General features: G+C 33.8%; 1 protein-coding gene across 8 annotated transcripts in view; it reads left to right on the forward strand.

The window, feature by feature from the left end:
* Positions 1-15,196, forward strand: part of CACNA2D1 (calcium voltage-gated channel auxiliary subunit alpha2delta 1) — a 460,101-nt gene that overhangs the window by 246,314 nt on the left and 198,591 nt on the right. The window lies entirely within an intron of this gene.

A 15,196-nucleotide genomic window follows, 5' to 3' on the forward strand; every position in this document is an offset into this window, starting at 1 on the left:
AGGAAAATGGAATGACCTGACAGAGAATACAATGTTTCTGTTATTTTATTATTGTGTGATGGACATTAATCCTGAGGCTTCCCAGAAGTTTCTCTAGTTTTTAAATGGCTTTCTCTGAAATTCTGATTCATAATGTTAACTTATTAATTTGATAACCTAGACTTTTAACCTCAAAAGTTTCTTTTATCTCACATGCTTTTATTTCTAAATGCTTATTCATAACTATTTATTAGTTTGTGGTTGCAATGGGGAATGGTAGAAAACATGAATCATTTTATTTTACAAATGGATAATCACATTGCATGGCATTTTCATCAAACTAATTTTTTCTTTTCAAAATACATACAGAAAAAGCACCAAAAGAATGTTGAGAACTGTAGAACATTGGATTCTCTGGCATGGGGCTTTCATGACCTATTTACTCTTATTTTCTTTCTCAGTTCTTTCAAATGTCAAGGGTATTTTATTGATGATTATAAATTGTCTTGAGTCATGCTTTGTGCTCATACACACACACACACACACACCCAACAATAGTAAGAAGAGCCAAGGTCTGTCTACAAAAGCACTGCTCAGCCATGTTGAAAGCTTTGTGAATTTAGAATGAAGACAGCAATTGTACTACAATTCATAATTCTGCCAGAGTCTGCCAAGGAGCCATAGCTTTCAACAGCTTGGAAATTCTTCACATGTAAAATTCAAGGTTACTGTTGAGCAAATTAAATTTATCAAAATATTCTTTTATTTCATCAGGTAGTAAATATCTATTGTGTAGTTTGATAGGAACTATTTAATCATGTTAGTGCTAGGCAAACTGGTAATGTGGAAACTGTAAAATGTAAGAGATTTTTACCTATAGATAATAATACATTTACAAATAGAGGACTTTGTGAAAAAATATAAGCAAACTTGCATGAAAAAGGTCTTCTCAGCTTTTTTATTTCAATTCCCCTCTGCACATTGAAAGAAAAAAGTAAGAAAAACATCGGAAATGATTAATAATGATTAATTATTAGTTATTAATTGTTACTTGAGATTGTGCAGGTGAATCATTTGAGGATAGAAAATTAGTTTATTTACAATTTTATTAAAATAATAGTTTTCTCAATTATTTAGATGCTTTTAAAGAGGTACAGAGAATATACATGAAGAAAATACATAATTTTCTTTTATAAAAAATAAGGTACTGTTAAATTACTTGGGATTTTGGAGTGAAAGTTGATTAAACAGAAGAATCAAGAAGACTGATTTCTGCACTGCTTGCAGATTGATTTCTCAGCTTCTCCACTGGAAAAGAGAATGTCAGGAGTTGAACTTGAACTGCTGCCCCACTTCCCTGTAGCTCACTTTGTGCCAGCAGTTTGATGACAAAGAGTTTCCTTCTGGGATGCCTGATATGAAAAATAAGGAGTCATCAACAAAACAAGTAATTGAATAGGCATTGTTTTCACTGATTTTCTCAAAATTTAAAAGAAATGCTTATTGGATTAAAGCAAAAGTGAGATGGTAGACTACATAGTGTGCCAACATTACATTTTGGTGTGCATTTAATATTTTAAATCTTACATATTAGCACCATGTCTTTAATGATAGGAAATTTTATTTGTAGTTTTAAACCTCTTTTTGAAATAAATGAATGTATGAAGGGAAAAATACAGTACCTAATGCTGTTAATGTATGAGCATTGATAGTGTCTAAGCAAATATACCATGCTGAATACACTTCTATCCACATGTAATAGAATTTTCTTAATGTATTTAAGTGTGCTTCTCCTCAACTTTTAGCTCTCTGTCTTGGCTGCCCTCTAGTGAAATATACAGTAATGAAGACAGTGATTTGTAGCACCTTTTCTTCATGCTGATGAAACCTTATTTTCTGTATGTTTTCACCGTTTGTCATTTTTCTCTTTATGTCATCTGCGTTATACTTGGGCTTCCTGGCAATAGTCTGTCAGGGAGATTTGAAAAGCTCAGAAATGAATGTGAAGAAAATACTTGCTTTGATTTCCTTTTGCTAAGAGAAAGAAAGAAAGAAAGAAGGAAAGGAAGGAAAGGAAGGAAGGAAGGAAGGAAGGAAGGAAGGAAGGAAGGAAGGAAGGAAGGATATTTCATAATCTTACCAGGAAAAAGCATTGTTATTCAGAAGTTGAGAAGTTTAGCCTTTAGTGTTGTTCCCTGATGAGTAGTACAGCCCATTATGTACTACTCATCAGGTATGGAGACAGAGACCGGGAGAAGAGACACTATTTGAAGAATCTCTTTGCTAAGAAAAGATTCATTGAACATTCACAATTTAAAGATATATTGTATACTAGTTTTATATTACTGAATGATACAAGGATACTCATATGCTCTAGAGGAAATGATGTGAGCTTTGGTGTTAGACTTAGATTCAAATTCTATTTGACTTTGGGAAATTGGCTTACCCTCCTGAAATTTGGTTTCCTCACCTGTGAACTGTAATAATATACATGTCCTTAATATTTGAGGTGAGCATTGCATGAGGTAGTATAAATTTCCACATTAAATGATCAATAAATAGACTTTATTTTTATATTATTGTTTATACCTGTTTTACAAAAGATGGCTCTACAAAGATCAACAGGCATTCAGTTTTGGAATCATAGTTTACATCTCAAGTTTAGTGCAGTTCTTTTCTTTCCAGCATTTATGTGAGCATGCACATGCTATATATTTTTATGTACTTGCTATATTGTGTTCTTTCCTCTTCTGGGAAGATTAATGTGTGCTGGTAATCTTAGGTTCTGTGTTCTTCTTTATACATACACAACTAGCACATTTCTTAAGAAAATATTTCACTTAACACTTTTGCTGAAAAATATAAAGAAATCTTAAAGAATGATATTAGACTGTTATTTTCTGTGTGTAGAAATATTGGGTTGGCCAAAAAGTTCATTTTGTTTCCTGTAAGATGACTCTAGTAGCATTTAGTTGTCTTTAACTTCATTTGAAACAATTTTGTTAGATTGTATTGTGACAGTTCTCATATCAGCATGCATTAAAATAACATCAAAATTGGTGAATTTTTGTGTAGCCATTTTAATATTGAAGATGGAAGAAAATATACAATATTTTTGGCATATTATGCTTTATTATTTCAAGAAAGGGAAAACACAACTGAAACACACAAAAAGATGTGTGCAGTGCATGTAGAAGGTGCTGTGACTGACCGAACGTGTCAAAACTGGTTTGCCCAGTTTCGTGCTGGAGATTTCTCACTGCATGATGCTGCATGGCCAGGTAGACTAGTTGAAGTCGGTAGTGATCAAATCGAGATACTAACTGAAAATAATCAGTTATACCATGCAGTACATGGCCAACATACTCAAAATATCCAAATCAATCAAGTTATTAGTGAAAATGAAACATGTCTTTTATTTTATGGAAAAAAACGATATGGACTTTTTGGCCAGCCCATTACGTACTACTCATCAGGTATGGAGACAGAGATGGGGAGAAGAGACACTATTTGAAGAATCTCTTTGCTAAGAAAAGATTTTTGAAGACCTTGTCTTTTGGGCTTTGGTTACAGGAAGAAATTTCTGGCGCAAAGCAAAAATCTCATTTATCCTTTTCATCAGGCAAGAGAAATAATGCTACCGACCACAATTTCCTTCTCTCTCAGTCTGTGAGGAGGTTCATGGCTAACTCATGGCTAAATTCAATGCTTAATCACAGAATTATGGGTTCTTTACCCTTTCTCTTCTGATTAGTTTTTTAAACAATTATTATACCTGAAATATTTGTTTTAACTTACCTCTTTAATACATGTTTTAGAGTTTCCTCTAAAAATGGAATTATTACCTTAGAAGAATGATGCTTATTCTAAGCTTTAAAATCCCCTTCGGAGGTTTTTTACTACAACTTTTCTGATAGCCCTAACCACAATCCAGTGATAAATCAATGACTGGTTAATTAAACATCAATGTGTAGTTATCAAAACATCAGTGAAAGCTGTGGTTAAAGGTTTTAAGGCATTGAGATTTATAAAACTAATGTTTGCCACAAGTAAATATATATTGTACATCTAGAGATCTGATGATCTATTTCACCTTTTTACATGATTTGTCAGTTTTAGGTACACCTATAGGCCAGAGAGTCATTTAAATGGGGATTGGAAAAAAATGGTAAGTGAGCAACTTACAATAGAGCAATTGTCTTAAATTTATGAAAATTGGAGTCTTCAGTGGCTAACATACAGGAAATAAAATCTAAAAATCAAATATTTATTTTATTAATTATGTCTAATCTCATAGCTTACTTTGTTTTGTTTATACATGGCTAGTCTGTCTGCCTTTAGTTTAGAAGTAATAAGGGCCCAGAGTTTTTATCATGGGTACTTTTAAGTCCTTTTCATTAGCTCCCAAGGAAGCTAGGCTCCTCCTCATCTCAGCATTAACACAAAATAACTGGTGGCAACGGAATGTAGCTTGGTTCCTCCCTTAAAACACCTTATTTGCCAGTTTTACCAAGGTGTCAGACTTTTCAAGTACCTTTGTAATGGGAAAAGACACCAGAGTTTGGTCTGCCTGTCACTACCAAATCCAATAAGCAGTGACAGCAATTGAATCTTATGGGTGCTTTATTCAGATGGCTGACTATCTGAGAAGATGGTGGGTTCATACCCTAACAAACCATCTTCCCTTCTCTTTCCTGACCAGATCTTTTATAAGGGGGTAGGGGAGAACAAGCAAGGTTCCATGAGGCTTTGAAATTCTGGGAGGATTAGGTGATCATGCTGCAGCCTTCCTGTTCTCGGCAGTTAGCTGTTCCCAAGGGGAGGGGGTGGTCACACAAAAGGCCCAGATGCCTCCAACATGTCCCCAGATGGTAATCTCTAGCCAGTGCCCCAAGAGGTCTACTGCTTTTTCCAGGAGCCAGAATGGGCCTTATCTGTAGTTTCTGAAACAAAAGCTTAACATACACATTACTTGCTAGACTTATAACTTTTTAGCCTAAGCTAAAATTTTCCAAGTCTTGAGTCCCCTGTCACCTTTGACACAGGAGTGGCCTCTGGGAATGTTTTTCCATCTGGTCCAACGTGTAAGTGTAGATAAGATGGACCAAGTAATGGACAGATTGAAAGTGAGTGTGTAACCACCTGGATGGTCAGGTCATGGCAATAAACCTAGGTGATCTGAGAGATGACAGTTGTCTTTGTCTCTCGTGAACTTTATAAATCATCTCAAAATAATATGCTACTGTTGAATTATTAATGTAATCATTTTGATGATTCCTTAGTGTATTTCAAAGTGAGAATTAAATGAACAATGCCACATAATTATATATGTGAAATTGGAAATACCATTTACACATACAATGCATTTGACTAAAAATTTATCTCAACTTTGAAAAACAAATACTCCTTGGGTGGTTTTTGAAATAGTGGGACAGTTTGTAATTTGATGTCACTTCTTTGAAATCATTGTTCCAGTTTTAATCTCAAAGCTTATGTTTAATGATACCGCATTCTCCATCCTCAAAAAAACTCCTGCAGCAATAATTTTAAACTTGTCAGAAATACTATAAAATATATTTTAAGTTATATGATAAATGTGTTACAAATTAAGGTTGCTATATTTGCCACATGGAAATACAGGACGCCCAGTTAATTTGAATTTCAGATAAATAAACATCTTTTATATAAGTTTGAAGCATCCTTTTACTAAAAAAAGTTATCTAAAATTAAAATTTAAGTGGGTGTCCTCTGCTTTATCTGGCAGTGCTACATTAGAAATACTAATATTTTTAAGCCCTTACATGTAAACTCTTAGCCTCAATTTTTGACATTCATTAAGATCTTATTTCTGTTTTTGAGCAATCTCTAAATAATTTTTAAACACATCTAGACTAATTACATAACTGTGATTTTGTATCATTTACTTGATGGTGTCAGGAAAGGCCATTATGTATAGTAATATTTATCAGTTTTGACTAATCATATTTAGGTTTACCTTGTACTCTGTATATTACTTGAAAATTTTACTTTTCAACTATAGAATTTGGATGCTCACTTCACTTGAACTGCTTTCACTTCCCTTGTTTCCCTTGGGTGTGTGAAGAGCTGCTGTATTTTTACTAAACAAGTAATCCATGAAAGTGACTAAAATACACAACAAATTGGAAGAAAGAACAGAGCCTTCTAATTTGGTGGAGAGGAAATAGTGTTTGCAAAGGTTAATTAGCTGCTAATATATTTTCTTCACACTTCTCACCTAGATATTGACTTTGAAATTTAAATGTAAAATATTTTTCATACTGAGTTTCTCATACACTAGGAAAGAAGCCAGCATGATCAAAAGATGAATAAGTTGATGTTTTCTTTGCTAGGTGACACATCTGGAAGCATAGTTTAAAATGTAGACAACTTTGTAATTGGCTGGGCTTCTCTGCAGTATTTTTGCTTTCCACTAAAGTGACTCCAACTGTTTATGATTAAAATAACCTCATTTAGGGAAGTCCATTAGCTGAGCAGTTCATATTTTACCTCAATTTCTTATTTAAAACTATCTAAACGTTATTATTTATACTTAACCAAAATAAACATATTGACAAATTTTAGGAGAATGTTATTTGATGTTTCAAACTTCTCTTATTTTGTTTTATTTGTATAATTATATCATTGAAATAAATATCTGGGGTACTTAAATGATTGTATGTTAAACTGTAAATTTCATTATAATTGTATAAAATAGTCTGAAAATAATGCATATAGATAATAATGTTAATATTTTACATATCTTTTAAATTTGCAAAATTATTTCAGATAAATTATAGCATTAAATGATTACTGTAATCCTTTGAATTAGAATTTCTTTGCCCAGTCCATAGATGAGAAGACAAAACAACTTTAGATAGATTGTTTGCTTGCTGACACAGGCTGAGAATTGGACTGAGAGATAGAATTCAGATATTTTTAATTTGTCATTCAGTACATTTGCACTGCATCATGCTACCTCTTCTTGATACAACTTTGTGTATAATATTTTGAAAAATATAAAGGTTTTGTTTTTTCCTTAATAATTATACATTGTGAAAATTAAAATGAATAATTTGTAAAAGTATGCCTAAAGAATAAAGCATGGCCCAGAGAGCTTCCTTTCCCTTTCCCTTCTTTTTAAAACTTTGAATGAAAGATGAAATACAATGTATAACTTAACTAGGCCTACATTGGAAGTCTTTTGGATTCCTTGATAACCTTTTGGATTGTGGCTTTTATAAATTAACACTTTAACAATTATTCTTTTTTAAAGATTTATTTACTTTTAGAGCAGAGGGAGAGAAACATCAATGTGTGGTTGTCTCTTGCACGCCCCCCTACTGGGGACCTGGCCTGTACCCAGGCATATGCCCTGACTGGGAATTGAACTGGTGACCTTTTGGTTCGCAGGCCAGTGCTCAGTCCACTGAGTCATACCAGCCAGGGTGAATTATTCATGTTTTAATTAAAGATAAGTTATATCTAAAACAACGAACAGTTTGAAGTAAAGAGCTCTTTGAAATACAACTTAATTAAACACAATTCCTAAAACCAGGTTAAGGAAGGCCAGGCTACTAGGAATTTTTGTGTACAAAGCAATAATATATTATTCAGTTGGAATGTCATGCTTCTAAAATGTCAGAATCTATTCTACTTATTTTCTTCTGCAGTGGCCTTTCTTTCTTTGTACTGTTTACAAAATTATTTTTATAGAGAGTAGAACAAATTTAAATTGTACTCTATCCCCTGCCAAAAAACAGACAAGCAAACAAAAAACTCTTTTCTACTTTAGTTAAGCACAAATGAATGACATTCATTGCACTAATGACAGGTAGCAGTTAATTTATGCCATATTGGGGAGATTGCCAGGAATAAAGGGGTTGATTTAAGCTTGTATGATATTTTTATCTCAACACATTCATCCTCAGAAACAGCTACTATTTTTTCAGGGATAAATGAATATACTTTGACTTGACCTCTTGAAACATAAAGAAAAATAATGATGTAGAACTTCTTATACTTTTACATATTCCTACAGAAATATGGTAAACAGATTTCAAAGGGAGAAAAAAAGAGAGACATCTTTGTCTTTGCTTTTCATAATTGAAAGATGTGTAAGTTTTGTTAGGTGTTCACTTGAGAAGAAACCTGATCAAAGACTCACTGGAAAAAATAGGCGAACACAGCTACTAGGTCTTCTAGATCTAAAGCAAAACAGTTACTCAGTGGAAGCCTAAAACTATATGGGTGGAAATATTCTAGAGACTGTTTTTGTCAACTAACTTGTCATTTTACAGATGAGGAACCAAAGCCTTAAAAAGTCGCACTGCTAACTAGGCAGTGAGTGCTAAAGTCTTTTTTATGTGCTCAGTAAATATTTATAAAACACTCACTGTGTGCTGATAGTAGATTTTGCCCATATCTCCTGAACACACACACACACACACACACACACACACACACACACACATGCACACACTCTCCATGGCTTCCTACTCCAAGCATCTGCACATCTGTGCTGGAGGACTTTCTGTGGTGGCAGGTGTATGCAGTGGTGAACACCCTCAACCAATGATGACTGATGTGGGTGAAGACTTCTGCAGTTCTCACTCTTTAATGTAACAATTCAGAATGACAGTCTAGTCTTTGAGCAGTTCCCAGAGGAATGAAGCCCTGGTTGCCTACCTGCTCTTAACACACCTTATGTTGAATTCTTTCACCTCGATGTCTTACTTCTCCACTCTCCTGTTGGTATTTCCCGGATCAACTCCCAAATAAATTCCCCATACTTAAATCCTAACCACAGGGACCACTTCCCCTGTGCTCTAGAATTTCTCACAAACACATCTTCACTCTTCCACTGTGTTTTCTACCTTTAAGAGGAGCTAAGCCATATATATTTCACTCTTAACTCTGCTTTGGTTTTCTGTCCCAACTGAGGACATCCTCACCAATCGTTTTAATGAAAAGGAACACTCATTCTACATCTTGAGTTCTTTCTAACTCCATTAGGCTCATTGTATAGACTTCTAGCTTCGTCTTTCAGTATAAAGGTATCCATTTTGAAATTTATAAATCTTTTTCTACTTAACAAGCCTGACTTTTAAGACTATTACCTAATAAGTGCTTAAACCAAAGACAATATTCAAACTAAACAATAATGTATCAATATTTGAATTAGCCAGTCTCCGTTTTCACCTAGAGTGTCAAAACCCATTGTCTAAATAGTGGGGAGTTGGGATGGTGGGAACAAAAGTGTAGGAAATATGCTAGGCAATACAATATTGTGATACAAGGTTAATGAATTTTAATCAGTTTATATTTTTAAAAATATTATAGGTATTTCATATCCAAGGAATTTTAGAAATTGTAAATGATGTAATATATGTACATGCTTATCCCATAAAGGACATATAATAAATGTCTCCTCCTTTTCCATCTTTCCCATCCTATATAGCTCCAGTGAAAAAATGAATTAAACCGATATAGTGAAGACAAACTTAACGTCCTTTGAAGGTCTAATTCTGGCCAGATTAATTTACACTCAGTAATTCATTGACCATAGTGCAAGTCTTTATATTTTATTTTAGTATGATAGTATTTTGAAGTTGAAAATGATTAATTCGGAAAGTCAGTGCTTTTATTGCCTCTGGACAAATCCACAAGACTCTATTGGTAAGATATCAAATATTGTTATGATCAGGGCATTAACTCTGATCACGAGTCAAGAGAATATGTGAGTTGTCTAAGTCGGTAAGAAGAAGCACAGAAAATGAAATATTTTGGTGGATTAAATTTTAATATTTTGGATGATTATACCCAAGGCTTCATTGGATTTATAGATTAAAAGAGTTTAAAGCAAGTTCCTCTGTGTTATAGATGTGCTTGTTCAATTCTGGACTGTGTTTCCTAGGAGATTTGGTAGCTGAAGAAAATAATATATTTATTTCATCATATTCTACTTTACTTTTCTCCTACAGTTTAGATCATGTATTTATTGATGTTATTTGGAGTACTAAAAAAGCTTGAGGCAGATTCTTATTAAATTTTATCAGATGAAGAAATAAGTTGCTATAGTCTTAATAATTAGTAGGAATTGATTTCTCTTTAAGCTCAAGAATCAAGGAACTTTGAAATCACACTTCAATAGGAATTCCTCCTTGATTTCTTACAAGCATAAAAGTGGTCTATATTTTGACTTATTTGAAGCAATGCTAACATTGCCAGAACCATAGTGAGTGCATCTTCACATCAAAAAAACAACCCTGCTGATAGTTTTCAAGGTTTCTTTATCATGCTTGATTTTTATAATTAAAAAAAATAGGGTGTTTAAAATTTATTAAAAAGCTATTCATGCCCTGGCTGGTGTAGCTCAGTGGATTGAGCGCGGGCTGGGAACCAAAGTGTCCTAGGTTCGATTCCCAGCCAGGGTACATTCCTGGGTTGCAGGCCATAATCCCCAGCAACCACACATTGATGTTTCTCTCTCTCTCTCTATCTCCCTTTCTTCCCTCTCTAAAAAAAATAAATAAAATAATTAAAATCTTTAAAAAAATTTTTAAAAATCTTATAAAAAAAAGATAAAAAAAAAGCTATTCACATTTTTCTCTGATGCATTTTGTATGTGTGCAGGTGTGTGTGTGTCCACAAGGGCATGTCTGTGCATTTTCTTATTTTCAGTTTAGAATTTCTAATAGTAATTTCTAATAGAAATTTCTAATTTCTAGAAGTTCCTCAAAAGCCAGTGATTTCGTTTATTCATTTATCTGCCCATTCAGTAGCAGTTCCTACATCTCAGACACTAACTCTACTCAAGTCAACATAATTTAATTTTCTTTCTCTAAATTTCAAAATTTACTTCTTTCTTGTAGACATAATGAAGAGTTCCTTTGGTGAATATTACAAACATTTCTTTCAGCTAGGATGATATTTCTCATGGCATCACCAGCCTCCTAGTACAGCGTGGTTCTGGAGTACTTAAGTATCTTTTCAGTGAGGACTTTAAACATAGTGAAGACACCTGGGTCTATCATCTTTCCCTATGAACACGCCTCTTAGATGGCTTTGAGTGTTGCGATTAATGTGCTGAGCCAGTTCTTAAGTAATACTTCAACTTATAAGCAGTGTAATGACAACTTAAAAAAACAACAACTATAATGTCACAAGTTTATAATGGCAGTTATTCAATGAACCAGTATAAAATGGTATGTTATCAGTAACAGAAGTATGCCTTATGCATTTTCCAATTCTGTTCTTCCAGTAAGCTAAAATATTTAATATTAAATTAAATTCACCCTTTATGACAGATTATAAAGCAAAGCTAAAAGAACAGATACAGTGAATGAATGTCTTTTGATAATTATTAGATGTTGTCTTTATTATTAGGTTCACCATATAGAGTATATAAGGAATTTACTGTTTCTAAAACTTAGGTTATTCCTGCAAAAATTAGATCATTCCTGCAATCATATCATCAGTATGTACATAGAAGTAGCAAGCACTAGATTAGAGATAAGAAGACCTGAGTTAGACTCAGTTTAACTACTGTTAGTTTTAGCTTTCAAATATGCAGAATTGAGATTGATAACATCCATCCACTGCCTTGTTTTTAACAATCAAGTTCTCAGTCTAGAATTTCAGATTTATTTAGCACATTTACTTAGACTTTTACCCAGAGCTTTGCATCTGTATAAAACTCTCCCTCTCTCTCTCTCTCTCTCTCTATATATATATATATGTATGTATATATGTATATATACATATATATTCATTCTTATAAATGAATTTTGAGAATTCTGAGAAATAAATTATGTACACTTTTCACTATAGTCCATAGATCATTGAACATCTTAGCAATAGTATTTCACTTTAACTTTTTAATAGAAACTGTGATAGTCACGCATATCATCAAAACTTATGCAGTTACTGCCCTGGCTGGTGTGACTCAGTTGAAGTGTCATCCTATACAAGGAAAGGTTGTGGGTTCAATTCCTAATCAAGGCACATATCTAGGTCGCAGGTTCTATCCCCAGTTTGAGAGCCTTCAAGAGGCAACGAACAAATGCTTCTCTCTTACATTGATGTTTTCCTCTCTCTCTTTCTCTCTCTTTCTTTCTAAAAGGCAGTGAAAAATGTCTTCATGTGAGGATTAAAAAACTTATGCAGTTATTGTATTTTTATTATGCAACTAATTTGTATAGGCTAGTGAGCAGTTGATATGTATAAAAATTTTTTAAGGTGTACTATTCACATAATATTAGGTTGGCACAAAATGATATTTGACCTTTAGTTCATTAGAGATTTACTAGAAAAATATTAAAATGCTTTTTTTAAAAATATGTAAACTAAGAAAATTTTGATCTTGTGGTTTCTTTGATCTTTAATCTTTGATTTTTACCTGAATGTAATTGAAGAGAAGATGGACACACAGCAAAGAAATAGGATAAGAAGAAATGGGATGCAGGAGGGGCTATTGTCCAGGGTACGAGTAGGAGAATTACTTCTAGAATAGCTATGTTCTCATAATGCCACCAACAGAAATTAAAATTCAAGCAAATACTATTAACTACTAGTAACAGGAATTAGAATGGAAAAGCATTGTAGGAATTAGAAACCACAATCTAGCCAATTTAAGAAAAATAATAAATTAGTGGTTCTCTAACTAAAAAGCAAGGAGATGCAGGGAGCCTCAGGCATATCAGCAGTCAAGCTTTAAGCATCTTATCTTTTACAACCTTAACTACTCCTGAAAAATGAAACATTTGTAGTTAAGTTATAGGGAAATAAGATACTATAATTTGATAGACTTAGTTAATTTCAGTGGTTAGAGGAGTGATAGGAACTGCCAGCCAAATGGAATCACATGATTGGAAGAAACGGTTTTCCAAAGATGGGAAAGTTTCTGAATAGAAGAAAATTTACCAAAACAAAGCAGGTCCACATGTTTACTGTAGATTTTAAAATGTGAGAAGTGCTCATTTACATTCTGTGGGGGCATCTTGTGTCATTTTCTCCATCAAGATTCCACAGTTTGGGTGTTCGGATGGATAAGAAAACTTCTGGTTTATTGCAAGATTGGGCTTTTCCTAGGCAGAAGCTGATAAGGACTGATGTGTAGGGGGAGTTGGGGTTGGAAAGAGTTTGCTTAGAGTCATGGAGAAGTTTGGAACACAGTAACACATGTGATGGACAGGATGCATATAGAATCTAGCTACCCTTTGCATTAGACTTTCTTAAACACTTACCTCATCTGCCCTGGCTGGTATGGCTTGGTTGGTTGGTGCATCATCCCTTACACTGAAGGGTTGTGGGTTCCATCCCCCATCAGGGCACATACCGAGGTTGGAGGTTTTATCCCTAGTTAGGGTGTGTACAGAAGACAATCTGTTGGTGTTTCTCTCTCTCTCTTTCTTTCTCTCTTTCCCCTCCTTCTCTCCCTCTCCTTCCCTTCCTCTGTCTCTAAAAGCAATGAAAAAAAGGAAAAAAAAGAAAAATTTACCTCATCAAATTGATCCAATTAAAAATAATAACAGAAACTAGAGATCCCATGTCTTCACTCTGCTACACAGAACCTTTGAAGAAATGACCTTAAATGAATTAGACTGACAGCATACTAACTAATCTAAGAAAATAGAATTATAATAATTCACTTTGATTCATATATAAGATACAGAAAAAGCTAATAGATAAAGTCTATGGATATTCCTGATTTTTCTTTATTAATATATAAAATAATATTTGATAACACATTATCAAATAACATATGCTATATATGTGTTATCATATATCTAACATATATAGGCCACATATTGTGTAACAGGCTCTGTGCTAAACTCTTCATGTCAGTTGTCTTACTTATTATCTCTTGGAACAGAATGTGAATGTAGGGTTGACCCATGTCTTCAGTTCAGTCATCTGGTAACCTTGCTCTTCAGACGGACTTGTGCCCATCTTTACTTTTTTTTCTTTTTCTTTGTAAACGATATTCTCATGTATTCCAAACTTCACACGAAGATAATGACACAATTGTTTTTCCTTCTAAAGGACCATTGTCTTGAGTTTACTGCTTCAGCTACATTTGGCTATCTTTGGAAACATTCATTCTATTCACATTCTTTCCTCCCCAGCTCCTCCAGGAACACACACACAATCGTGCACACACACAGCCTCACTGACACAAGTTCCTTGTTCTTTTGTTTATTACAGTGCCACAGTGCTGCTGGTTGTCTCTTTCCGGGTACCTCGGCTAACTTGGGCACAGTCAATACCAGGTCAAATTGCTACAAATAATATTAATCACATAATCTTAGTTATAACTGATTTGAGCTAAACAATAGGGATCTTTGTGGGCAGGAATTAACATAACTCATTTATAGAAGGTATCCTTAATTTTTGTCTGATTGATTTCATATTAGGAACTGAAGAGTGATAAAAACAACAGTAAGGATAAGGTTTTGAAGACTCTAGAAGACAACGCAGTTGCCTGACATTTGTCAGGTTGTGGATCACTGTGCAGATCCAAGGGGCAGCCAAGAAAAGGGTGTTAATAAATTGGACAGGAAGTTAATCTCTGTTTGAATTGGGAATGTGTTACACACACATACACACACACGTCAGATGTTGGATATAAAATTTTTATTTTCAGTTCCAATATTTAAATCTTGTCCCTGGCAACATCTTACTTCCATGTGGAAGCTTTGTACTTATGCTTTGAATTTTTAACATCAACTATTTATCAGAGGCCAACTTTTATAGGAAAGTGGCATGCATGAGACTGTCACTTACAGTATACATTTTAAAGATGGAATGGTCTATTTTACTCAAATTTAATTTTTGACTCCCAGTAGATGCTGGGAAACTAAAGTAATTTATCTCTCAACATGCTAGGGGATGTTTTAAATTTCAGTAAGCAGCAGTATTGTATTAGCATAGACTATTTGGGTAAATTTGTTTGAAGGAGCTAATAAATAACTAAACTACTTGGTTAAAGTCAGAAATGAAACAATTTGTTTTTGTCATTGGGTGGTGCTTAAATTATGACGAATAGCTCTCTAAAGGTTTGACTAACCTATGAATCTGGTTTGAGGCTCTTGCTGTCTTTATCCTACCATCAGGCACATAATGCACTGAAATCCACTGAAAACCTCTGTGTTTGAGTGTGAAATACCTTCCAGTGTAACGTTGGTTAATAATTTAC

Source organism: Phyllostomus hastatus, unplaced genomic scaffold (genome assembly GCF_019186645.2).
Source record: "Phyllostomus hastatus isolate PE091 unplaced genomic scaffold, TTU_PhHast_1.1 phas_scaffold_78, whole genome shotgun sequence".
In the NCBI taxonomy this organism is placed as follows: Eukaryota; Metazoa; Chordata; class Mammalia; order Chiroptera; family Phyllostomidae; genus Phyllostomus; species Phyllostomus hastatus.